Source organism: Carcharodon carcharias, chromosome 13, assembly GCF_017639515.1.
Source record: "Carcharodon carcharias isolate sCarCar2 chromosome 13, sCarCar2.pri, whole genome shotgun sequence".
In the NCBI taxonomy this organism is placed as follows: domain Eukaryota; kingdom Metazoa; phylum Chordata; class Chondrichthyes; order Lamniformes; family Lamnidae; genus Carcharodon; species Carcharodon carcharias.
In genome coordinates this window covers 145,471,198-145,497,181 of record NC_054479.1, presented here as the reverse complement: position 1 = coordinate 145,497,181, position 25,984 = coordinate 145,471,198, and positions in this window count along the sequence as shown.

Here is a 25,984-nt window from a genome sequence, read left to right as displayed (position 1 = left end):
CTTTCCAACCTGAAAAGACCCATTTATCCCGACTCTATGTCTTCTGTGTGTTAACCAACCCTCAATCCATGCTAATACATTACCCCCGATACCATGTGATCCTATCTTGTGCAATAACCTTTTATGTGGCAACTTATCGAATGCCTTCTGGAAATCCAAATACACTAAACCTACCAGTCCCCATTTATCAGCTCTGCGTGTTATATCCTCAAAGAACTCTAGCGAATTTGTCAAACATGATTTCCCTTTCACAAAACCATGTTGACTCTGTTTGATTGTGTTAAGCTTTTCTAAATGTCCTGCTATTTCTTCCTTAATAATGGACTCTAGCATTTTCCCAAAGGCAAATGCTAGGTTGACTGGCCTATAGTTGCCTTTTTTTTTGTTTCCCTCCTTTCTCAAATGGGGCGTCACATTAGTGGTTTTCCAATCCACTGGGACCTTCCCGGAATCCAATGAGTTCTGGAATATTTCGACCGATGCCTCCACTATCTCCACAGCCACTTCCTTTAAAACCCTTGGATGCAGGTCATCAGGTCCTGGAGACTTATCTGCCTTTAGTCCCATTAGTTTGACACATACTTTGTCCCATGTGATAGAGACTGTTACAATATCTTTCCTCCCATTAGCTCCTTGCTAATCTGATATCTTTGGGATGTTTATAGTGTCCTCCACCGTGAAGACCGATGGAAAATATTGGTTTAAATTATGTGAAAGGCAGAATCTGCCACAAGTACCATATATGAAGTGGATTCGGAAAGATATTGAGTTACATCAAGAGCTTGATATGAATATCTGGTTTTAAGAATTATATATGGAAAGCTGGGAGTTTTGATTTTAAAATGTATGTCAGTAACTCATGGTCCCTTTGATTGTAGATGCAGATTCTCAGTAAACGTGAATTTGAATCAGAAATATGGACAGTAAACAAAAGTGACATAGAGCTAGGCTTATTTTAAATACTTTAACCAAAATTTAAATATAATTACATATATTAATACTTTAAAATCTGTGTACATGACGCCTGTAAAGAAAGGAAGCAGCAATAATTGGAATGTAATTTGAACCTGCAAATTAAAATGAAGTCCAAAACAAAAACAAAGATACCTGGAAAAACTCAGCAGGTCTGGCAGCATCTGCAGAGAGGAACACAGTTAACGTTTCGAGTCCGTATGACTCTTCAACAGAATTGAGGAAAAATAGAAAAGGGGTGAAATATAAGCTGGTTTAGGGTGGGGGGACAAGAAGAGCTGAATAGAGGGCCAATGATAGGTGGAGATAACCAAAAGATGTCACAGACAAAAGGACAAAGAGGTGTTGAAGGTGGTGATATTATCTAAGGAATGTGCTAATTAAGGGTAGAAAGCAGGACAAGCAAGGTACAGATAGCCCTAGTGGGGGTGGGGTGAGGTGAAAGAATCAAAAAAGACTAAAAGGTAGAGATAAAACAATGGATGGAAATACATTTAAAAATAATGGAAATAGGTTGGAAAAGAAAAATCTATATAAATTATTGGAAAAAAGAAAAAGAAGGGGGAAAATCGGAAAGGGGGTGGGGATAGAGGAGAGAGTTCATGATCTAAAATTGTTGAATTCAAAATTCAGTCCGGAAGGCTGTAAAGTGCCTAGTCGGCAGATGAGGTGTTGTTCCTCCAGTTTGCGTTGAGCTTCACTGGAACAATGCAGCAAGCCAAGGACAGACATGTGGGCACAAAAGCAGGGTGGAGTGTTAAAATGGCAAGCGACAGGGAGGTCTGGGTCATGCTTGCGGACAGACCGAAGGTGTTCTGCAAAGCGGTCGCCCAGTCTGCATTTGGTCTTTCCAGTGTAGAGGAAACCGCGTTGGGAGCAATGAATGCAGTAGGCTAAGTTGAGGGAAGTGCAAGTGAAATGCTGCTTCACTTGAAATGAGTGTTTGGACCCTTGGACGGTGAGGAGAGAACAAGTGAAGGGGCAGGTGTTGCTTCTGCAGAAGATGCAACAATTTTAGATCATGAACTCTCTCCTCTATCCCCACCCCCTTTCTGATTTTCCCCCTCCTTTTTGTTTTTTCCAATAATTTATATAGATTTTTCTTTTCCCACCTATTTCCATTATTTTTAAATGTATTTCCATCCATTGTTTTATCTCTACCTTTTAGCCTATTTTGATTCCTTCCCCCCACCCCACTCCCACTAGAGCCACCTGTAACTCTTTCAAGTACAAACCCGTTTCCATCTGTTTCAGATGAAGTTACATTATTTCATAGTTTGCCATTGTGAGATTTGATAGAGCCACCTGTACTTGCTCATCCTGCTTTCTACCCTTAATTAGCACATTCCTTTAGATAATATTACCACCTTCAACACCTCTTTGTCCTTTTGTCTGTGACATCTTTTGGTTATCTCCACTTATCACTGGCCCTCTATCCAACTCTTCTTGTCCCCCTCCCCCTTAAACCAGCTTATATTTCACCCCATTTCTATTTTTCCTTAGTTCTGTTGAAGAGTCATACGGACTCGAAACGTTAACTGTGTTCCTCTCTGCAGATGCTGCCAGACCTGCTGAGTTTTTCCAGGTGTTTTTGTTTTGGGTTTCCAGCATCTGCAGTTTTTTGCTTTTATAATTAAAACGAAGTATTGCTTATTTTGCACATGGAATTTTTTTTTGCTTGAAATTTGCTGGAGGTGTTCAAAATCATCAGGGGGCAGGACAGGATAGATAAGGAGAAGCTGTTCCCATTGGCAGGAGGATTGAGAACCAGAGGACACTGATTTAAGATGATTGGCTAAAGAAGCATTGGCAACATGAAGAAAAATAATTTTTACGCGGTGAGTGATTAAGATATAGAATGCACGGCCTGTGAGTGTGTTGGAGGCAGATTCAGTTAAAACCTTCAAATAAGACTGGATAATTGCCCAAAGAGAAAAAAATGCAGAGCTGTAGGGAATAGGCAGGGGGGTGGAACTTAGGATAGTTGCTCTTTCAGAGGGCCAGCATGTTCATGACAGGCTGAATGGCCTCCTTCTGTACTGTGACCATTCAGTGATTCTGTGATATAAAGTCTAGGCTCCAGTGTTCTATCCTTCACCATCTGGCTATCTGTTCTATCTCTGTTGGCCTGGATAACAAAGTCATTGCATCTCAAAATAGTTTATGAACTCTTGAAAGTGCCACTGCTGCAGGAGATGGCCTCCTAATACCCTCAGACCTCCTCTGGCATAGAGTAGGAAGCATATATGAAGTTTCTGAATCCCCACATTGTTTTAATCAACCACATGCTAACTAACATGAATTTGTTGGATGGTATGTGGCCAATAAAAACAATATAGGGATTCATGGCTACATTCTGGAGTTTGACTGTATTGCTTTCATACTCAGTATCAGAATGAATTACATAAGAAATAGCCATATCTCATTAATGCAACATGTAAAACATAAGTACACATGGTCACCTTAGCTCTGCATTGTCACCACATGCACCATAATTGGATTTCCATCATTTGGTAAAATTATTGGTATGAGATGAAGAAGAGAGAGTGGGGTCCTGGGGTTAGTTTAACATTGATTTAGCAAAGAGCCAACATAGATATGATGGACCAAATGGTCTCTGTGCCACTGTCTATGGTTCCATGTGTTCAAAACTTGGAGCCAGTAAACTTAGTAGGATTTTCGCTAGTTTGGATTCTATTTATTTGACAACAACAATTTATATTTATACAGCACCTTTAATGTCATGAAACATCCCAAGATGCTTCATGGGAGCATTATCAAACAGAGAATGACACCGAGCCACATCAGGCGATATTAGATCAGGTGACCAAAAGCTTGGTCAAAGAATTCCAGAGTTTGGGCCTAGGCAACTGAAGGCATGGTCATCAATGATAGAGCCATTATAATTGGGGATGCTCAGGAGACCAGAATTAGGTAAACACAGGTATCTCAGAAGATTGTGGGATAGAGGAGATTATGAGATAGCAAGGAATGAAGCCATGGAGGGATTTGGATATATTTGGATAAAACTAAGAAAATAGGAACTTGGAAACAAAAGTAGTCCATTCAGCATTCCAACCTGTCCCACCATTCAATTAGATCATACCTGATTTGTATCTTAACTTTATCTACCTGCCTGTAGACCTTAATATCACAGACGTCAGAATAACAGAATTGTTACAGTGAAGAAGGAGGCCATTTTGTCCATTGTGTCTGCACTGGCTCTCTGAACGAGCAGCTCGCTTAGTGCCATTCTCCCGCCTTCTCCATATCCCTCACATCCTTCCTTTCTAGCTAACAATCTAATTCCCTTTTGAGTGCCTTGATTGAACCAGCCTCCACCTCACTCTCAGGCAGTGCATTCCAGGCCCTAACCACTCGCTGCGTGAAAGTTTTTCCTTATGTCACTTTTGCTTCTTTTGCCAATTACTTTAAATCTGTGCTTTCTCATTCTCAATCCTTTCATATGTGGGAACAGTTTCTCCTGACTTACTCTGTCCAGACCCCTCATGATTTTTAATACCTCTGTCAAATCTCCTCTCAGCCTTCTTTTCTCCAAGGAAAACAGTCCCAACTTCTCTAATCTATCTTCATAACTGAAGTTCCTCATCCCTGGAACTATTCTCGTGAATATTTGCTGCACTCATTCCAATGCCTTCACATCCTTTCTAAAGTGTGGTGACCAGAACTGGAGACAAGACTCCAGCTAAGGTCGAACTAGTGACTTATACAAGTTCAACATAACCTTCTAGGACTTATGCTCTATGCCCCTGTTAATAAAGTGTAACGTATTCTATGCTTAATTAATCGCTCTGTCACTTTCAATGACTTATGCGCATATAGACCCAGGTTCCTCTGCTCCTGCACCTCATTTAGAGTTGTATCCTTTATTTAACAGTGGTATTAACAGTGAGAGAGTGAGAGGAGCAGTGTGGCCTTTAACAATGACAGGGTGCTAGAAGCAGCGGGGTCATTAGCAGTGAGAGAGAGTGAGAGGAGCAGTGGGGTCATTAACTATTGTAAAGTGAGAGGAGCAGCGGGGTCATTAGCAGTGAGAGAGCATGAGAGGAGCAGTGGGACCATTAACAGTGAGAGAGAGTGAGAGAAGCAGCGAGGTCATTAATAGTGAGAGAGAGTGAGGGGGAGCAGCGAGACAAAGTACAAAGAAAAGTACAGCACAGGAACAGGCCCTTCGGACCTCCAAGCCTGCATCGATCATATTGCCCTTCAACTAAAACATTTTGCACTTCCGGGGTCCAGATCCCTCTATTTCCATCCTATTCATGTTATTCATGTATTTGTCAAGCTGCCTCTTAAACACCACTATCATACCTGCTTCCACCACCTCCTCTGGCAGCGAATTCCAGACACTCAGTAGCCTCTGCGTAAAAAAACTTGCCCCGCACATCTCCTCTATAGTTTTCTCCTCTCACCTTAAATCTATGTCCCCTAGTAATTGACTCTTCCACCCTGGGAAAAAGCTTCTGACTATCTACTCTGTCCATGCCACTCATAATTTTGTAAACTTCTATCAAGTCCTCTCTCAATCTCCGTCGCTCTAATGAGAACAATCTGAGTTTCTCCAACCTCTCCTCATAGCTAATAACCTCCAGACCAGGCAGCGTCCTGGTAAACCTCCTCTGTACCCTCTCCAACGCCTCCATATCCTGGTAACGTGGTGACCAGAATTGCATGCAATATTCCAAATGTGGCCTAACCAAGATTCTATACAGCTGCAGCATGACTTCCCAGCTTTTATACTCGATACCCCTGCCGATGAAGGCAAGCATGTCATATGCCTTCCTGACAACCTTATCCACCTGCGTTGTCACTTTCGGTGACCTGTGGACCTGTACACCCAGATCCCTCTGCCCGTTGATGCACTTAAGGGTTCTGCCATTTACTGCATAATTCCTGCCTGTATTAGACCTTCCAAAATGCATTACCTCGCATTTGTCCGGATTAAACTCCATCTGCTATTTCTCCGCCCAACTCTCCAACTGATCTATATCCTGTTGTATCCTTTGACAATCCTCTTCACTATCTGCAACTTCTCCAACCTTAGTGTCGTCTGCAAACTTACTAATTAGCCCAGTTACATTTTCCTCCAAATAATTTATGTATACCACAAACAGCAAAGATCCCAGCACTGATCCCTGCAGAATACCATGAGTCACAGCTCTCCATTCAGAAAAGCACCCTTCCACTGCCACTCTCTGTTTTCTATGACCAAGCCAATTCTGTATCCATCCTGCCAGCTCACCTCTGATCCCGTGTGACTTTAACAGTGAGTGAGAGAGAGAGAGAGGAGCAGCGGGACCATTAACAGTGAGAGAGCAAGAGGAGCAGTGAGACCATTAACAGTGAGAGAGCAAGAGGAGCAGCGAGACCATTAACAGCGAGAGAGAGAGAGAGTAAGAGGAGCAGTGGGACCATTAACAGTGAGAGAGAGAGGAGCAGCGGGACTATTAACAGTGAGAGAGCAAAAGGAGCAGCGGAGTCATTAACAGTGAGAGAGGGGGAGTAGCAGCAGGACTATTGACAGTGAGAGAGCTTACAAAGCAAAAGTATGTGGCAGCATTGCAGGGCAGTTATTTAGGTAATGCTACCCAAAGTGTGACAGGAAGGGAGAGATTGTACAAACATAAAAAAAACAGTAGCAAATAGGGTCAGGGGGGAAAAATGATAACAAGGCAAAATTAATGGCTTTTTGCTTAAAACCATGTAGCATGCAGAACAAAATAAATGAATTAAAGGCACAAATAGAGGTTAGTGGATATGATCTTATAGCCATTATGGACATATGGTTACAAGGAGATCAAAGCTGGGAACTAAATATTTAGGGATATGTGACTTTTCAAAAAAGAGAGGCAGGGAGGAAAGGGTGGTGGGGTAGCTTTGTTAGTACAACATGGAATAAGTACAATAGCAAGAAATGATTGTGGATTGGAAGATGTAGAATCCATATGGGTGGAGGTAAGAAATAACAAGGGGAAGAAGACACTGGTGGGAGTAGTCTATAAGTCCCCAAACAGTAGCTGCACAGTAGGACAGAGAATAAATCAGGAGATAATGTGGGCATGTAAAAAAGGTGGTACATTAATCATGAGTGACTTTAATCTTCATGTAGATTGGGAAAATCAAAGGTAACCAAGAGCAAGGATTCATGGGCCAGAATCTTCAGGTCTGTGTGCGGGGGTGAACCTCGCTCACCAATGCGTAAAATGATGCGCGGTTATGTCGGGCGTGCGTCCCAACTTCACCGCACATCATTCCAATCTTCAGTTCAGCAGGCATGCACCGCAGTCAGCTGCGCATCCACTGAACTGTCAGAGACCTGTTAAGGTGATTTAAAAACCAATTCCCATCATTAGCTGGACTGCCCTGGGGGACAGATGAAGAGCCCAGGCGGCCTTTGCATTTCTCATGAAACCTCATCCATGGGTTGGGTGAGGTTTCATGAAGGCTTTATAAATTTAAAAAATTATTGAAATACCTAAACATGTCCGAGCTGATGTGACACTGTCACATGAGGGGACATGCCTGAGCAGTTTTTAAAATTCTTTTTTTCCATTTTTGAGAATGAAATGAACCTCCCTGAGGCAGCTCCGCGCTCCATCTGCACCGGGAGTGCTGAGCGGGCCTTAATTGGCCCGCCCACATAAAATGGTGGCACGCAGCCGAACGTGGGAATACCCGCCTGTACGTGCTCCCACCCAACCCGCATGACAGGGAGAAAATTCTCCCCATAGTGTGTCTTCAGGACGGTTTCCTAGAACAATATGTTGTTTGATCCAACCAGGGATCAGGCTATTTTGGATCTGGTAATATGTAATGAGGCGGGTTTAATAAATGATCTCAGAGTAAAAGATCCCATAGGAAACAGTGACCATAACATGATAGAATTTAGCATTCAGTTTGAGAGTGAGAAACTTGGGTCGGAAACAACTGTGCTAAACTTAAATAAGGGTAATTACAAAGGAATGAGGGTGGAGTTAGCTGGAGTGGACTGGGATAGGAATTTAACAGAAAAGATGGTTGATGAACAATGGCAGACGTTTAAGAAAATAGTTCATGACTCATAACAAATATATATCCCAGTGAGAAAGAAGAATTCTAGGAAGGTAATAAACCAAGCATGGTTAACAAAGGAAGTAAAGGATAGCATTAAATTGAAAGAAAAAACATACAATGTGGCAAAGATTAGTGGTAAACCAGAGGATTGGGAAAGTTTTAAAAACCAACAGAAGATGACCAAGAAATAATAAAGAAGAAAATAAACTTTTAGGATAAACTAACAAGTAATATAAAAACGGACAGTAAGAGCTTCTTTAAATACATAAAAGTGAGGAGAGAGGCCAAAGTGAACACAGGCCCCTGAGAGAAAGAGGCTGGGGAAATAATAATGGGGAACCAGGAAATGGCAGAGGAGTTCAATAAATACTTTGTGTCAGCCTTCACGGTAGAAGATACTAATAAAATTCCAAAAATACTAAATAATCAAGGGGAGGAGAAAATAAATACAGTAACTATCACGAGAGAAAATGTACTAGGAAAACTAATGAGGCTAAAGGCTGATAAGTCCCCTGGACCTGATGGGTTGCATCTTAGGATATTAAAGGAAGTATCTACACAAATAATGGATGCACTGGTAGTAATCTCCCAAGAATCCTTAGATCCTGAAAAAGTCCCAGAAGATTGGCAAACTGCCAATGTAACACCCTTATTCAAAAAGGGAGGGAGACAAAACAGGTAACTATAGGCCAGTTAGCTTAATATCCATTATTGGGAAAATGTTAGAGTCTATTATAGAGGATGTAATAGCAGAACATTTATAAATGTGTAACATAGTCAAGCAGAGTCAGCATGGCTTCATGAAGGGGAAATCATGCCTGACTAATTTATTAGAATTCTTTGAGGATGTAAAACACAGGGTTGATAAAGGGGAACTAGTAGATGTAATATATTTGGATTTCCAAAAGGCATTCGATAAGGTACCACACAAAAAGCTACTGAATAGGATAAGAGTCTATAGTGTTGGGGGCAGTATATTAGCATGGATAGAGGGTTAGCTAACTAATAGAAGATAGAGAATTGGGATAAGACTGGAATCTTTAGGATGGTGACCTGTAACTAGTGGAGTGCTGCAGGGATCAGTGCCAGGGCCACAATTACTTAGAATATACATTAATGACTTAGATGAGGGAAATGAATGTACTATCGCCAAGTTTGTAGATGACACAAAAATAGGTGGGAAGGCAAGTAGTGAGGATGACACAAAGAGTCTACAGAGGGATAGAGACAGGTTAAGTGAGTGGGCAAAATCTTGGCAGATGGAACATGGGGGAGAATTCTCTCCCTGTTGGGGGTATTGGGTGGGAGTGGGTGCGCAGCTCATTGCCACCTGTGATTGGCTGGGTGCCGCTATTTTGTGTGGGCGGGCCAATTAAGGCCCGGCAAGCGTGATGCACACCGGAAAGCGCTAAGCGCTCCCTGTGCGGGCGGGGGGAATAGGCTGAGTTGGGTTTATAAAAATTTTAATGAAGAAAAAAAAATTGAATGTATGTCCCCTGATGTGAGAGTTTCACATGAGCTGGGACATGTCAATTAATTTCAATTAAAAAAATTATTTAATTTATAAACCCTTCATGAAACCTCACCCTGCCCATGATAAACGCGAAGGCCGCCTGGGTACTTCACCTGCCCGCCAACGTTAAGGTTGGACGGGCAGCTCAGTTAATGATCTTAATTGGAATCTAAACGGCCTTAATAAACCTTTGACAGTTCGGTTGGCGCATAGCTGACTCCGCTGGCCCACCGAACTGAGGATCTGAATGATGCGCAGTTACATTGAGACGCACGCCTGACATCATTTCCACACGTCATTTTACACGTCAGAGAGTGGGGCCCACCCCCGATCACCAAACAGAAGATTCTGGCCATAATGTGGGAAAATGTGAGGTGATGCATTTGGTGGGAAGAGGAGCTGAATATTATTTAAATAGAGAAAGACTGCAGAAAGCTGCAGCACAGAGGGATTTGGGGGTCCTCGTGCGTGAATTACAAAAAGCCAACATTCAAGTTCAGCAAGTAATAGGGAAGGCAAATGGAATGTTGACCTTTATTTCGAAAGGAATAGAGTATAAAAATAGGGAAATTTTGCTAAAGCTATACAAGGCACTAAGTTAGACCACAGTTAGAATACTCTGAACAGTTTTGGTCTCCTTATCTGAGGAAGGATATACTGGCATTGGAGGCAGTACAGAGAAGGTTCACTAGGTTGATCCCAGGTATGGAGGGATTTTCTCATGAGGAGAGGTTGAGTAGGTTGGGCCTGCACTCATTGGAGTTTAGAAGAATGAGAGGCGACCTTATTGAAACATATAAGATTCTTAGGGGGCTTGACAGGGTAGATGCTGAGAGGTTGTTTCCCCTTGTGGGAGAGCCTGGAACCAGAGGGCATAATCTCAGAGTAAGAGATCACACATTTAAAACAGAGATGTGGAGGAATTTCTTCTCTCAGAGGTGGTGAATCTGTGAAATTCTTTACTGCAGAGGGCTGTAGAGGCTGGGTTGTTAAGTATATTCAAGGCTGAGTTAGACAGATTTTTAATCAGTAAGGGAATCAAGGGCTATGGGGAAAAGGCAGGAAAGTGGAGTTGAGGATTTTCAGATCAGCCATGATCTCATAAAATAGTGGAGCAGACTTGATGGGCCGAATGGCCTACTTCTGCTCCTACATCTTATGGTCTTATTTCATATTATCTCTCCATGTTCTTCCTATCAAAATGAATCACTTCACATTTCTCCGCACTGAACTTCAATCTGCCACTTGTCCGTCCATTCCACTAACTTAACTATGTCCTTTTGAAGTTGTATACTATCCTCCTCACATTTCACAATGCTTCCAAATTTCACATCATTTGCTAATTTTGAAATTGTACCCTGAACACCCCAGTCCAGGTCATTTTTATATATATATAGCAAGGATCCCAACACTGATTCCTGGGGAACTTCACTACAAATCTTCTTCCAGCCCAAAAAGCATCCATTAACCACTTCTCTCTGTTTCCTGTCATTCAACCAATTTAATATCCTTTTATTCCATGAGCTATAAATTTTTTCACAGGTCTGTTGTGTGGCACTGTATCAAATGTCTTTTGGAAGTCCATGTACACCATCAACAGCAATGCCCTAGTCAAGCCTCTCTATTACCCCTTCAAATGAGCTCAAGCCAGCTAGTTAAACACAATTTTCCCTTAACAAATCTAAGCTGGCTTCCCTTAATGAACTTGCATTTGTCCATATGACTATTAATTTTGGCCTATATTATCGTCTCTAGAAGTTTCCCCACCACAGAAGTTAAACTGATTGGTAGTTCCTGGGCTTATCTTTACACCTTTTTTCTGAACAGGAGTGTACCATTTGTAATTCTCCAGCCTTCTAGCACCACCCATTAGTCTATGCAAGACTGAAAGATTATGGACAGTGTTTCTGAAATTTCCACTCTCACTTCCCTCAGTAACCTTGGATGCACCTCTGGTGCCTTATCAACTTTAAGTAGAGGTATCCTTTTGATCCCTAGGCAGACTATTCTTTTTACTACCTGTCATGACGATGTGACGTGTGCATGTGGAATATTAACCTTTAATTTCGCCAGCTGGTCAAATATATATTGAACTCCTTTAAAAGAACTTTTAAATCAAACAAAGACACAGACATAAGATGGCTGCCACATGTGTCAGTTCACCTGACACATCTACAATTCCAAGTTTGTCAAGTCTGGAAGTTTCCAATGTGGATTACAATGAGGACATGCCAAGGCCAGCCTCTGATAGAATTTCACACCTGTTGTTGTCAAGAATTCAAAGATGAACTGAAGCTTGTAACTGTATCTCACCCTTTTGATTACAATAAAGCTACATCCCAAGCCACCAGGCAGAGACAGAAAGCCTACCAGGCCAATGGCTCTATGGAAGGTGTTGGTATATTCTTCCTCGCTCATCACAGAGGAGAATGGTCCATTCTGAAGCGATGGTTGGGGCATTTAAAAAAAAGCTAATCAGCAAGGTAATAACACAATAGGCAAGGTCTATCCAAACATAAGCTAATCAATTACCTTCCGTGGAATACACAGATCTTTATGGAGAGGGAGGTCATGTGACTACAATCAGCATTGTGAAATACCTTGTTACAGCACCTGGTTGCTTTAGATAGTCTGGAGAAGAAGTCTGCAAATCGACCAGTAACACCATCTCTCTTCCTGCTTTCACACGTTCAAGACCCTATCTATGTTGCATTTTGGAATCCATCACAGATATAGAGAATTTCAATCAAAAGGAACCTCAGATTCAACAGCATTGAATTTTGGAAAAGACAGGTTATGGTTTAAACGAGGCTGTCTCCAGATTGCAGTTTACATCGGCCTCAAACCCATTGGAATTTCATGACCACTGTGGAAAAATCTTCCATGGTCATGAACAATAACAGGACTCATAAACAGTGAACTCTGTATTTTTCTTTCATTTTATCCTTGAATCTTAACTTGGTCAAAATGTAACCTCTTCTACTGTAAAATTTGTCATTTTTCATGTGAGTGTGTGTGTGTGTTGTGAAGATCAGAACATCTGCTTACCTTTTAACTATCTTTATGTCTTCACTAGGGTGGGTTTACAGCACAATAAAAACTAAACCTTTGTATTTAAATTCAAGAAAGTGTGTCAGACTGAGTTCTTGGCAATCAGCATGTAAATGGTTAAGTACAGGCATTGAACTGACACCTTCATCTAATAAATTTCAAAACTCCTGATTATGAGGAGTGGGAAAGAAAGGGCGAGTCCTGACACATGTCCTCACCTGGTCGTGACACACCCTTTTACTAGTGAGATGACTATAGAAGACTTTAGGATTCCCTTTCATGTTAGCTGCCAGTCTCTTTTCATACTTCCTCTTTGCTTCTTTTATTTGCTTTTATACTTCCCCTCTGAACCTCCTATATCCAGCCTGGTTCTCCACTGTATTATCCACCTGAAATCTGTCATGTGCATCCCGTTTTTTTCTTTATCTTGTTATGGGACCCAGACTTATATTATCAACAGAAGACTGGGAACTATGACTCCCAACATGCCTTAGGAGTTTCCACACATGTGGAGACTGGGAGAGGGCTGTGCAAGTGCAGCACAGCATTTTGAAGTTCTCAGGGTGCCTGGTTAGAGGAAAATAAAGAAACGTTGTGAAATTCCCAGCCATGTGACCCATGAGCGGAGCACCATAAATGGAGGGAAGTCCCTGATGGGGAGAAGGAGAGGGGACAGGGAGAGGTCCCAGTTAAGAAGAAAGAGAAGCAGAGAAAGAGGCTCCAAGCAGAAAAGGGAGACACCATTGTCAGACCTTAAATAGAGAGGGCTCTGCAGAAGACCTGGCGATTGAAGGAGGCAGCAAAAGGCTTGTGACCCTGTGCTGCAAGCCATTGGGGCAAAGGTAACATTTTGGGGCAATACTACTCTGCTTGGCACAGCCAAAAAGCTGAAGTTATGCTTATGAGCTGGTGCTGGAGTACACAGTCAGGAAACCAGAGGAACAGAGCCTCAGAAAACAAGATTGAAACCCTGTGAAGTGTTCTGTCATTGATGCCATCCAAGTTGGAGTGACTTTTGGAGAGAATTCCAAGACAAGGTCTTTGAAGGTAAAGATTGGGATCCCTCATGAGAGAGACAGAGAATTTCAACGAGATTAGTTGACTCACAGTTTTACTGGTATCTGGGTGGGTTGTTGCGAAATCCGTGGAATCTGTCTCGGTTGCACCTGCCAGTTATTATGCAATGTGCTGTATCTGACCACAGTTTGCCTGTTAATTCATATGTGCCTCATATTAACCCTGAATGTTAGAGTGTAAGATAGATATTGTAAGTGTTTTATCTTTCTGACCTTAGGTAGTAAAGCTTGTTTTTTTTTGTTCAAACCCCATGGAATCTTATGGCTTTATTCTCTTAGTAAGTGTCCTGAATCTCAAACTTTGTCCATAACTGGATCTGATCAAAAATTTGGGTGTCTGGTCAAGGATCATAACAAACTTAATCTCTATCTCCTTTGTCATACAGGGAGCTTGGGGTTTGTTTCCCCTTCAATGGAACTTAACTGTGCCCAAAGGATCACTTCTTTGAAGGCAACCCATTATTCAGCTACCATTTTTCCTGCCAACCTTTGATTCTCATTTATTTGGACCAGATCCATTCTTACTCCATTGAAATTGGCTCTTCCCCACTTAATTATTCTGATTCTAGATTCTTCTATGTCCTTTACCATAGCTAGTCTAAACCTTATGGCACAATGATTACTCTCACCTGAATCTTCTCCTATTGATTTTTGATCCACTTGGCCCACCTCATTCCCTAATACTAGGTCCATATTGTTGCATAACAAAAATCTATCAATCTTTGTTTTGAAATGACCCACAGCATTAACAGCTTTTTTGGAGGAGAAATTTCCAGGTTTCCACAATCCTTTATATGAAGAAGTGCTTCCTGAGATTGTCCATGAATGACCCAAAACTAATTTTAAGATTATGTCACCTTATTTTGCACTACCCCACCAGAGGAACTCATTTCTTTCTATCCAATCTATCAACTCCTTTGATCATCACACCTTAATGAGATCACCCTTTAATCTCCTCCACTGCAAAGAATACAAGCCTAATCTATGCAGCCTGACCTCATAATTTAACCCTTTTAGTCTGAATATAATTCTGCTGCATCCTTTCCAAGGTCAGGCTTGGCCTAAATAGCCAAGTGGTTATGGTACTGGGTTTGTAACCCCAAGATCAAGAGTTCAAATCTCTCCAAGGTCAGAATATCCTCCCTGGGGTGGAGTGCCCAGAACTAAAAACAATTACTGCAGATAGGGTTGAACCAGAACTCTGCAGATAGGGTTGAACCAGAACTCTGTACAACTGGAAGATCCATTTGGCTCCTTTGTATTCCTGTCCATTGTGATAAAGGCTGACATTCCATTAGCTTTGAAATTATTTTCTATACCTGCCTGTTGTAATGAATAATTTGGAGATTATCAATGACTTGACACCTTAGTTATTCTCCACCATTACTGATACAACAGAAGAGTGTGGAACTCCATTGAGGACACAGTCAAAAATCTACTTTCACATTGCACCTCGAAGTGAGACTCAATTCAGAATAATGTTTCTGACTACTTCCTGTAGCAGAGACTTCAATTACCAGGGGGAACAAATTTAATTGTTAGAAAAAATCTAAGGGGATCTGAGAAGAAGCTTTTAGATCCAAAGGGTGGTTGGGATCTGGAACTCACTGCCTGAAAGTGTGGTAACGTCAGAAACCTTCAACGCTTTGAAAAATAACACTTGGATACTTGCCTGAAATCCATAATCTACAGGGCCACAGATCAAGAGGCAGAAAGTGGGTAAAGTTGGATTGATCTTTTCTCTGTTGGCATAGACAGATGGGTCAGGTGGCCTCCTTCTGTGCTGGAAATGTCTATTGTTCTGTTCCCTTCTATGACTGCAGTTTCATTGTAGAGTCGGATACTCCATAGCACAGAATGTGTGATTGTAGTGGTTATACTATATGCTACATACTATATACTATACATTAACATAAACGTTCTATTAATGACATTTATAGCAAATGTATCCTGGTCTCTTTAACACCTGTAGAATGAAAATTTAGAGTAACGGATATAATTAGAAAGTACCTAGTAACAAGCTTACTTGAAGTATTTTGCATTTATAATATTTCTTCTGTGTGGCATGACAAATCATCCATAGTTGAAATACAAAACATGATTCATTAAATGCTAGTTGATTGTTTAACATGAGTTATGGTAACTTGCCAAATGTGTCAAATGCTGTTGGAGATTGAGTCAAATAGCTTTGCGCAGAATTCCCAAATCCAACTCTGCTATAATAATAAGGATTTGATGAATAAATTGTGACTGTCTTTTATTAAGATTCCAGCATGGAAATACAATTGATAATGACCACTCACAGACTTTGCTTTTTCGTTCTTATATTCATTACTTATTGATTAGAATAAAATGCTCTAAATTGGCAGCTAGAATTCTTATTTATAAATACGTTTTAAGTTTTGATTTACTACTTCAGCATTCTAACAAGATTATTCATATAAGAACATGAGAATACAAGTAACAGAAGCAGGAATAAACCAAAGTCCTCCTCAAACTTACTCCACTATTCACAAAGATCATGGCTGATCCATGATTTCAACTCCACTTTCCTGCACTACCCCCATATTTCATGATTCAGTAAATCCCAAAAATTTCTTGATCACAGTTTTGAACATACTCATTGACTGAGCATCCAAGGCTCTCTGGGGTAAAGAATTACAAAGATTCACAACGCTCTGAGTGAAGATATTTCTCTTTCTCAGTCCTGAATGGTTGACCCCCTTATCCTGAGACTCTGGCTCCTAGTTCTAGACTCTCCAATCCAATCTCAGCATCTAACTTGTCAAGTCTTCTCTGAATGTTAAACATTTAAATGAGATCACCTTTCATCTTTCTTATCTTCAGAGATACAGGCTCATTCTCTGCTCATAGGACAGCACACTGCACAAATCATTCCAATGAACCTACATTGCACCCTCTCTAAGACAAGTATATACGTCCTTAGGTATGCAGTCCAAAGCTCAACACAATATTCCAGATTTGGCCTATCTAATTGCAGCAAATCGTCCTTACTCTTATATTCCAATTCCTTTGTGATAAAACCTGACTTATCTTTTGCCCTCCTAATTGCTTGCTGTATCTGTATGGCTAGGATTTTATGGCCCCTCCTCCCCCGCCCCCACCCCCCCAGCAGGATATTACGCTCCCACCCAACTGAATGGAGATTTAAGTGGCTCGCCACACACGCCAGGGGGAGACACGCCGCACACACACACGCCACACACACGCCACACACACGCCACACACGCCACACACGCAGCACAGGCCGCACACGCCACACACGCCGCACACACACATGCCACACACGCCAGGGGGAGACACGCCGTGGTGGGACCATAAAATCCTGGCCCATGTTAATTTTCTGTGTTTGATGCACTAGAAAGTCCAAATCTACCTGAATGCCAGTGGGATTTGACAAATCTGATTACATACATACAGCGCTGTCAGTCAATCACTGCCCTTACATACATACAGCACTGCCAGTCAATCACTGCCCTGTTATTATATACATACAGCGCTGTCAGTCAATCACTGCCCTTACATACATACAGCGCTGTCAGTCAATCACTGCCCTTACATACATACAGCACTGCCAGTCAATCACTGCCCTGTTATTACATACATACAGCGCTGTCAGTCAATCACTGCCCTTTCATTCCATACATACAGCGCTGCCAGTCAATCACTGCCCTTACATACATACAGCGCTGCCAGTCAATCACTGCCCTTACATACATACAGCGCTGTCAGTCAATCACTGCCCTTACATACATACAGCGCTGTCAGTCAATCACTGCCCTGTTATTACATACATACAGCGCTGTCAGTCAATCACTGCCCTTACATACATACAGCGCTGCCAGTCAATCACTGCCCTTACATACATACAGCACTGTCAGTCAATCACAGCCCTGTTATTACATACATACAGCACTGTCAGTCAATCACTGCCCTGTTATTACATACATACAGCGCTGTCCATCAATCACTGCCCTGTTATTACATACATACAGCGCTGTCAGTCAATCACTGCCCTGTTATTACATACATACAGCTCTGTCAGTCAATCACTGCCCTGTTATTACATACATACAGCGCTGTCAGTCAATCAATGCCCTTTCATTACATACCTACAGTGCTGTCTGTCAATCACTGTCCTTACATACATACAGCACTGTCAGTCAATAACTGCCCTGTCATTATATACATACAGCGCTGTCAGTCAATCACTGCCCTGTTATTACATACATACAGCGATGTCCGTCAATCACTGCCCTTACATACATACAGCACTGTCAGTCAATCACTGCTCTGTTATTACATACATACAGCGCTGTCCATCAATCACTGCCCTTACATACTTACAGCGCTGTCCATCAATCACTGCGCTTACATACATACAGCACTGTCCATCAATCACTGCCCTGTTATTACTACATACAGCGCTGACAGTCAATCACTGCCATTACATACATACAGCGCTGTCAGTCAATCACTGCCCTGTTATTACATACATACAGCACTGTCAGTCAATCACTGCCCTTACATACATACAGCGCTGTCAGTCAATCACTGCCCTTACATACATACAGCGCTGTCAGTCAATCACTGCCCTTACATACATACAGTGCTGTCAGTCAATCACTGCCCTGTTATTACATACATACAGCGCTGACAGTAAATCACTGCCCTTACATACATACAGCGCTGTCCATCAATCACTGCCCTGTTATTACATACATACAGAGCTGTCCATCAATCACTGCCCTGTTATTACATACATAGAGCGCTGTCAGTCAATCACTGCCCTGTTATTACATACATACAGTGCTGTCCATCAATCACTGCCCTGTTATTACATACATAGAGCGCTGTCAGTCAATCACTGCCCTGTCATTACATACATACAGTGCTGTCCATCAATCACTGCCCTGTTATTACATACATAGAGCGCTGTCAGTCAATCACTGCCCTGTTATTACATACATACAGCGCTGTCCATCAATCACTGCCCTTACATACATACAGCGCTGTCAGTCAATCACTGCCCTGTTATTACATACATACAGCGCTGTCCGTCAATCACTGCCCGTTCATTCCATACATACAGCGCTGTCCGTCAATCACTGCCCTTACATACATACAGCGCTGTCAGTCAATCACTGCCCTGTTATTACATACATACAGCGCTGTCCGTCAATCACTGCCCTTACATACATACAGCGCTGTCCATCAATCACTGCCCTGTTATTACATACATACAGCGCTGTCAGTCAATCACTGCCCTGTCATTATATACATACAGTACTATCCATCAATCACTGCCCTGTTATTACATACATACAGCACTGTCAGGCAATCACTGCCCTGTTATTACATACATACAGCGCTGTCAGTCAATCACTGCCCTGTTATTACATACATACAGCGCTGTCAGTCAATCACTGCCCTTACATACATACAGTGCTGTCAGACAATCACTGCCCTGTTATTACATACATACAGCGCTGACAGTCAATCACTGCCCTTACATAAATACAGCGCTGTCCATCAATCACTGCCCTGTTATTACATACATACAGCGCTGTCCATCAATCACTGCCCTGTTATTACATACATAGAGCGCTGTCAGTCAATCACTGCCCTGTTATTACATACATACAGTGCTGTCCATCAATCACTGCCCTGTTATTACATACATAGAGCGCTGTCAGTCAATCACTGCCCTGTCATTACATACATACAGCGCTGTCCGTCAATCGCTGCCCTTACATACATACAGCGCTGTCAGTCAATCACTGCCCTTACATACATACATCGCTGTCCATCAATCATTGCCCTGTCATTACATACATACAGTTCTGTCAGTTAATCACTGTCCTGTTATTACATACATACAGCGCTGTCAGTCAATCACTGCCCTGTCATTACATACATACAGCGCTGTCCATCAATCACTGCTCTGTTATTGCATACATACAGCGCTGTCCATCAATCACTGCCCTTACATACATACAGCGCTGTCAGTCAATCACTGCCCTGTTATTACATACATAAAGCGCTGTCCGTCAATCACTGCCCTTTCATTCCATACATACAGCGCTGTCCGTCAATCACTGCCCTGTTATTACATACATACAGCGCTGTCCGTCAATCACTGCCCTTACATACATACAGCGCTGTCCATCAATCACTGCCCTGTTATTACATACATACAGCGCTGTCAGTCAATCACTGCCCTGTCATTATATACATACAGTACTATCCATCAATCACTGCCCTGTTATTACATACATACAGCACTGTCAGTCAATCACTGCCCTGTTATTACATACATACAGCACTGTCAGTCAATCACTGCCCTGTTATTACATACATACAGCACTGTCAGTCAATCACTGCCCTGTTATTACATACATACAGCGCTGTCAGTCAATCACTGCCCTGTTATTACATACATACAGCGCTGTCAGTCAATCAATGCCCTTTCATTACATACATACAGTGCTGTCTGTCAATCACTGTCCTTACAAACATACAGCACTGTCAGTCAATAACTGCCCTGTCATTATATGCATACAGTACTGTCCATCAATCACTGCTCTGTTATTACATACATACAGCACTGTCAGTCAATCACTGCCCTGTTATAACGTACATACAGCACTGTCAGTCAATCACTGCCCTTTCATTCCATACATACAGCACTGTCAGTCAATCACTGCCCTTACATACATACAGCGCTGTCCATCAATCACTGCCCTTACATACATACAGCGCTGTCAGTCAATCACTGCCCTATCATTATATACATACAGTACTATCCATCAATCACTGCCCTGTTATTACATACATACAGCATTGTCAGTCAATCACTGCCCTGTTATTACATACATACAGCGCTGTCAGTCAATCACTGCCCTTTCATTCCATACATACAGCACTGTCAGTCAATCACTGCCCTTACATACATACAGCGCTGTCCATCAATCACTGCCCTTACATACATACAGCGCTGTCAGTCAATCACTGCCCTATCATTATATACATACAGTACTATCCATCAATCACTGCCCTGTTATTACATACATACAGCACTGTCAGTCAATCACTGCCCTGTTATTACATACATACAGCGCTGTCAGTCAATCACTGCCCTGTTATTACATACATACAGCGCTGTCAGTCAATCAATGCCCTTTCATTACATACATACAGTGCTGTCTGTCAATCACTGTCCTTACAAACATACAGCACTGTCAGTCAATAACTGCCCTGTCATTATATGCATACAGTACTGTCAGTCAATCACTGCCCTGTTATTACATACATACAGCGATGTCCGTCAATCACTGCCCTTACATACATACAGCACTGTCAGTCAATCACTGCTCTGTTATTACATACGTACAGCGCTGTCCATCAATCACTGCCCTTACATACTTACAGCGCTGTCCATCAATCACTGCCCTTACATACATACAGTACTATCCATCAATCACTGCCCTGTTATTACATACATACAGCACTGTCAGGCAATCACTGCCCTGTTATTACATACATACAGCGCTGTCAGTCAATCACTGCCCTGTTATTACATACATACAGCGCTGTCAGTCAATCACTGCCCTTACATACATACAGTGCTGTCAGACAATCACTGCCCTGTTATTACATACATACAGCGCTGTCAGTCAATCACTGCCCTATCATTATATACATACAGTACTGTCAGTCAATCACTGCCCTGTTATTACATACATACAGCGATGTCCGTCAATCACTGCCCTTACATACATACAGCACTGTCAGTCAATCACTGCTCTGTTATTACATACATACAGCGCTGTCCATCAATCACTGCCCTTACATACTTACAGCGCTGTCCATCAATCACTGCCCTTACATACATACAGCACTGTCCATCAATCACTGCCCTGTTATTACTACATACAGCGCTGACAGTCAATCACTGCCCTTACATACATACAGCGCTGTCAGTCAATCACTGCCCTTACATACATACAGCGCTGTCAGTCAATCACTGCCCTTACATACATACAGTGCTGTCAGTCAATCACTGCCCTGTTATTACATACATACAGCGCTGACAGTCAATCACTGCCCTTACATACATACAGCGCTGTCCATCAATCACTGCTCTGTTATTAAATACATACAGCGCTGTCCATCAATCACTGTCCTGTTATTACATACATACAGCGCTGTCCATCAATCACTGCTCTGTTATTAAATACATACAGCGCTGTCCATCAATCACTGTCCTGTTATTACATACATACAGCGCTGTCCATCAATCACTGTCCTGTTATTACATACATACAGCGCTGTCAGTCAATCACTGCCCTGTTATTACATACATACAGCGCTGTCCATCAATCACTGCCCTGGTATTACATTCATATAGCGCTGTCCATCAATCACTGCCCTGTTATTACATACATACAGCGCTGTCCATCAATCACTGCCCTGTTATTACATATATACAGCGTTGTCCATCAATCACTGCCCTGTTATTACATACATAGAGCGCTGTCAGTCAATCACTGCCCTGTTATTACATACATACAGCGCTGTCCGTCAATGACTGCCCTTACATACATACAGCGCTGTCCATCAATCACTGCACTGTTATTACATACATACAGCGCTGTCCATCAATCACTGCCCTGTTATTACATACATAGAGCGCTGTCAGTCAATCACTGCCCTGTTATTACATACATACAGCGCTGTCAGTCAATCACTGCCCTGTCATTACATACGTACAGTGCTGTGAGTTAATCACTGCCCTGTTATTACATACATACAGCGCTGTCAGTCAATCACTGCCCTGTCATTAAATACATACAGCGCTGTCCATCAATCACTGCCCTGTTATTACATACATACAGCGCTGTCCGTCAATCACTGCCCTTACATACATACAGCGCTGTCAGTCAATCACTGACGTTTCATTCCATACATACAGCGCTGTCCGTCAATCACTGCCCTTACATACATACAGCGCTGTCAGTCAATCACTGCCCTGTTATTACATACATACAGCGCTGTCAGTCAATCACTGCCCTTACATACATACAGCGCTGTCAGTCAATCACTGACCTGTTATTACATACATACAGCGCTGTCCGTCAATCACTGCCCTTTCATTCCATACATACAGCGCTGTCCGTCAATCACTGCCCTTACATACATACAGCTCTGTCAGTCAATCACTGCCCTGTTATTACATACATACAGCGCTGTCCGTCAATCACTGCCCTTACATACATACAGCGCTGTCCATCAATCACTGCCCTGTTATTACATACATACAGCGCTGTCAGTCAATCACTGCCCTGTCATTATATACATACAGTACTGTCCATCAATCACTGCCCTGTTATTACATACATACAGCACTGTCAGTCAATCACTGCCCTGTTATTACATACATACAGCGCTGTCAGTCAATCACTGCCCTGTTATTACATACATACAGCGCTGTCAGTTAATCAATGCCCTTTCATTACATACATACAGTGCTGTCTGTCAATCACTGTCCTTACATACATACAGCACTGTCAGTCAATAACTGCCCTGTCATTATATACATACAGCACTGTCAGTCATTCACTGCCCTTTCATTCCATACATACAGCACTGTCAGTCAATCACTGCCCTTACATACATACAGCGCTGTCCATCAATCACTGCACTGTTATTACATACATACAGCGCTGTCCATCAATCACTGCCCTGTTATTACATACATAGAGCGCTGTCAGTCAATCACTGTCCTTACATACATACAGCGCTGTCAGTCAATCACTGCCCTGTCATTATATACATACAGTACTGTCAGTCAATCACTGCCCTGTTATTACATACATACAGTACTGTCAGTCAATCACTGCCCTGTTATTACATACATACAGCGATGTCCGTCAATCACTGCCCTTACATACATACAACATTGTCATTCAATCACTGCCCTGTTATTACATACATACAGCGCTGTCCATCAATCACTGCCCTTACATACTTACAGCGCTGTCCATCAATCACTGCCCTTACATACATACAGCACTGTCCATCAATCACTGCCCTGTTATTACTACATACAGCGCTGACAGTCAATCACTGCCCTTACATACATACAGCGCTGTCAGTCAATCACTGCCCTTACATACATACAGCGCTGACAGTCAATCACTGCCCTTACATACATGCAGCGCTGTCAGTCAATCACTGCTCTGTTATTAAATACATACAGCGCTGTCCATCAATCACTGTCCTGTTATTACATACATACAGCGCTGTCAGTCAATCACTGCCCTGTCATTACATACATACAGCGCTCTCCATCAATCACTGCCTTGTTATTACATACATAAAGCGATGTTCATCAATCACTGCCCTGTTATTACATACATATAGCACTGTCCATCAATCACTGCCCTGTTATTACGTACATACAGCGCTGTCCATCGATCACTGCCCTGTTATTACATATATACTGTGCTGTCCATCAATCACTGCCCTGTTATTACATACATAGAGCGCTGTCAGTCAATCACTGCCCTGTTATTACATACATACAGCGCTGTCCATCAATCACTGCCCTTACATACTTACAGCGCTGTCCATCGATCACTGCCCTTACATACATACAGCACTGTCCATCAATCACTGCCCTGATATTACTACATACAGCGCTGACAGTCAATCACTGCCCTTACATACATACAGCACTGTCAGTCAATCACTGCCCTGTTATTACATACATACAGCGCTGTCAGTCAATCACTGCCCTTACATACATACAGCGCTGTCAGTCAATCACTGCCCTTACATACATACAGCGCTGCCAGTCAATCACTGCCCTTACATACATACAGTGCTGTCAGTCAATCACTGCCCTGTTATTACGTACATACAGCGCTGACAGTCAATCACTGCCCTTACATACATACAGCGCTGTCCATCAATCACTGCCCTGTTATTACATACATACAGCGCTGTCCATCAATCACTGCCCTGTTATTACTACATACAGCGCTGTCAGTCAATCTCTGCCCTGTTATTACATACATACAGCGATGTCCATCAATCACTGCCCTGTTATTACATACATATAGCACTGTCCATCAATCACTGCCCTGTTATTACGTACATACAGTGCTGTCCATCAATCACTGCCCTGTTATTACATACATAGAGCGCTGTCAGTCAATCACTGCCCTGTTATTACATACATACAGCTCTGTCCATCAATCACTGCCCTTACATACTTACAGCGCTGTCCATCAATCACTGCCCTTACATACATACAGCACTGTCCATCAATCACTGCCCTGATATTACTACATACAGCGCTGACAGTCAATCACTGCCCTTACATACATACAGCGCTGTCAGTCAATCACTGCCCTGTTATTACATAAATACAGCGCTGTCAGTCAATCACTGCCCTTACATACATACAGCGCTGACAGTCAATCACTGCCCTTACATACATACAGCGCTGTCAGTCAATCACTGCCCTTACATACATACAGTGCTGTCAGTCAATCACTGCCCTGTTATTACATACATACAGCGCTGACAGTCAATCACTGCCCTTACATACAAACAGCGCTGTCCATCAATCACTGCCCTGTTATTACATACATACAGCGCTGTCCATCAATCACTGCCCTGTTATTACATACATAGAGCGCTGTCAGTCAATCACTGCCCTGTTATTACATACATACAGCGCTGTCAGTCAATCACTGCCCTGTTATTACATACATAGAGCGCTGTCAGTCAATCACTGCCCTGTTATTACATACATACAGCGCTGTCCGTAAATTGCTGCCCTTACATACATAAAGCGCTGTCAGTCAATCACTGCCCTTACATACATACAGCTCTGTCAGTCAATCACTGCCCTGTTATTACATACATACAGCGCTGCCAGTCAATCACTGCCCTGTTATTACATACATACAGCGCTGCCAGTCAATCACTGCCCTGTTATTACATACATACAGTGCTGTCCGTCAATCACTGCCCTTACATACATACAGCGCTGTCCATCAATCACTGCCCTGTTATTACATACATACAGCACTGTCAGTCAATCACTGCCCTGTTATTACATACATATAGCGCTGTCAGTCAATCACTGCCCTGTTATTACATACATACAGCGCTGTCAGTCATTCAATGCCCTTTCATTACATACATACAGCACTGTCAGTCAATAACTGCCCTGTCATTATGTACATACAGTACTGTCAGTCAA